Source organism: Cyprinus carpio, chromosome A8, assembly GCF_018340385.1.
Source record: "Cyprinus carpio isolate SPL01 chromosome A8, ASM1834038v1, whole genome shotgun sequence".
Classification (NCBI taxonomy): Eukaryota; Metazoa; Chordata; class Actinopteri; order Cypriniformes; family Cyprinidae; genus Cyprinus; species Cyprinus carpio.
The window spans coordinates 20,396,977-20,400,579 of record NC_056579.1 but is presented as its reverse complement, the minus strand read 5'-3'; positions in this window follow the sequence as shown (position 1 = coordinate 20,400,579).

Below are 3,603 nucleotides of genomic sequence, written 5' to 3'. Positions count from 1 at the left end.
ATTTGATATTGACTCTTGTCATCCTCCTATATGGACGTGACCACCCACCCACTGACCGCCTGACTCCCACGCCCACTTCACAACACACACACACACACACACACACACACACACACAACAAATTCACACCACAAGCTTATAAGATGTTTTGTTCACTCATAGTTTTCATACTAAAATGACTAAGCTGCGAGTTATCAGAAGATTAAGGTTTAGGTATACTTTATTGTCCCTGAGGGAAATTTGTCTTAGGCTCAAAAATACAACCGTCACATCACATAAAACATATAACAGTAAGAAAAGAAAAGGGGGGAAAAAAATAAAAAATAATCCAGAAAAAACATAATCTTACATAATGTTATTTAATAGCTTAATCACAGAAGGAGTAAACAAGTTCTTGAACCGATTGAATCTACATCTTGGAATTCTTCATCTCCTACCTGAAGGCAGCATTACAAACTCACAGCTCAAGATCTGTGTTGTATCATGCAAAATCAAAATCTTTTCTAGACTTTTCATATAGAGTCTCGAGATAAAGAGGTTCTATCCTGCCCATGATTTTCATGGCTGTTTAAAGGAGATGTCCAAGCCTAGATTTGAACTGTACTGTCAAATGACCGTACCAAAGATGTATTCCATATCTGATCACATTCTCTTATACAGCTTGATAAAACAACATCAAAATCATGCACCTGTCACCATAAAGTCTGAGCCTTGTCAAAAAATACATCCTTTGTTGAAGCCTACTGCACATACTGTCAAAATGAACATGCCATGTAAGAGAACAATCAAGATAAACACCAAAGTATTTATATGAGGACACCTGTGTGATTGGAACATTATGAAGGGCTATATTCAACAACTGACTTCAGATCGAATATCATCTCAGTTTTTTTCACATTCACGATTAGGTGGTGGGCATCACACCACTCTATAAACTGACTGATTCCAGAGTGGTAAGACAAACTTGCTCACACAACCATCTGCGTATAATGTGAAGAGGGAACTCACACACCCTTGAGGTACTCCTGTACTAATGTATTGTAAGTCAGAGATCATCTTATTGACCTTAACTTGTTAGGTTCTACCCGTTAAGAAAGAAAAAAAAAACATCTTATAATATAAGGATTCACAACCATGTGTTTAAATTTTTCCAGTAATAAATATGGTTGCACAGTGTTAAAAGCTGAGCTAAAATCAATAAAAAAAGACGTGCATATGCCTTTGAGTCCTCCAGATGTTCAGAAACTAAATGGATAATACTCCCTGCATCTTCCGCACTCCTGCCCTGTTTATAAGCAAACTGCCATGGATCTAGTTTTGAGGATACTTCACTTTTCAGTATAGACAAAATGTATTTCTCAAAGCTGAAAAAGCGTACCCCACACCGTTCTGCCGCACAAGTTTTCAAAAGTCGAAGTTTTCAAATCCCATCAGCCCCTGTAGATTTATTTCAAATTGTAATTCAGTGACAATAATTATTATTTGATTGTGCTTACTTCTACTATACTTTTATTATTATTAATTATAATTTACTGATGAATGAATTAATATTTACGATGAATACTTATGGTCATTCTTATGTGGAAATTAAACTACAGACTATAGTCAAATTGTTTAATTAATTCAGATGGTGGAATTAATCGCTATTTACGTTTTTTTTAATCGAATTAGTTTTCTTAATGTTTTGGGGTAACTACTGATAGGCTACAAAAAAAGGCCCTTGTTGCTTGCATTTAAGTAGCTACTGCAATATATTTAAATAAGGACAATATTTAAATATCAAACTGATGCAAAAAGCTACGCTCGATAAAAGGCTTGAAAAGAAAAGCTTGAAGAAATGGTACACAGATTTTAATGGAAGAGATAAACTGAAGATCGTTCCTTTTAATAACAGACAGTGTCAGTTTATTTAATATTTATTTAACCACAATTTAGCCTATACATCCACTTAGGCTACTTGTAATGCATAAGTGAATAAAATATATTTTATATCCCATGTTTAAATACAAATATTTAAATAAACATTTATCAAATGAAACACATTATAGGCGGAATTCAAACTGATTCCTACTGCCTGCCAAATAATTCACCAGCAGAACTGTCTTTTAAATAATGTATTTTAATAATGCATTCACATTAGAGAAGCTTATTTGCGCCGTTCAAATATATATCTATATCTGTATTTCTATGTTTTGTACCACATAAAATTGTTTGCGCTTCACATCGTGATAAATGAAACTTAAAATGTGTGACGAGGAGGCATTATACAAAATGAAGCGCATTTTCGAACAGCTTCAGAATGATTGTTTTCTCAACCCAGTGTGGAGACTTACCATTGATCTTTATCGATGCAGCGCGGTCCGTCCAGTCCTTCAGAAACTTCTGCAGCGAATCTAACAGGTCTGAGGTATTCCTCGGAGTCTGAACGTCTTCCTCTGCGCTGGATCAGAGTATTGGAGAGCTCTTCATTGGATAGCGCGCGCTCATGTGACAGCTCCCACGAAGATGATGCGCGCCAGTCGTTACAGCCGCAGCATTTTATTATCAGAGCCGCAAAAAAAATAAAAAAAAATAAATAAACGGTTTGTGTCATTCACACAGTTAGGATTTTTACATTAATATGTAGCCTACAAAAACTAGGGTTTACATTTTGTTATTCTATACATATTTTTATTTTTTCCCCTCTCTCGCTTCGTTGTTTTAAAATAAGTATTATTATCATATGATTATCTCATATATGTAGGCTAATTATGATGGCATCTCGTATTCAAGCCAAGGTTGTCCTCTTTAAGATACACCAAGACTTAAAACAGTTATAGCCTTCTTTCAATAAATAAATAAATAAATAAATAAAAATAAAAAGTAGGGGTCAATGACGTGAAGTCCGAATATATGAATTATTCAAAAATACATTAAAAAAAAAGCTAATTCACGTGACGCTCATTATTCTTTCTTCCGTCCGGGAGTAGGCCTATTAACAAATATAAATAAAATGTTATTAACCTAATATTAAAATATTGTTAATACATATATAGCCTACATATAACAAAACCATAAAACAGAGGTCCATTTTGTTATCGTTAGATTTATTTATTTATATTAATTGTGAAAAGGCAAGCTTAAGGTGAAATGGAGCAAACTTTAAAAACTTCATGTGACTCAAAAGTATGATTTACCTTGAGAACTTCTTTGAAAATAACGATTGTGTAAAAAATGAAAGGAAAATATTTCAATACGTCTACTTTTTTCCTAATGGTTACACCTTTTGACACATCGGAGTCATTAACTGCAGTGTTTGCACGAAATCGAATGAATGCGCTTCATATATTAGCTGATTATGATGGCATCTCGTATTCAAGCCAAGGTTGTCCTCTTTAAGATACACCAAGACTTAAAACAGTTATAGCCTTCTTTATCTAAGATACACAATAAGTAGGGGTCAGTGACGTGACAAAATCTTTATTTATGAATTATTCAAAAATACATGAAAAAAAAAAAAAAGCTAATTCACTTGACGCTCATAATTCTTCTTCAGTCCGGGAGTATAAACAAAAATAAATAAAATGTTATTAATATTTAAAAAAATGTTAATACATATAAGAA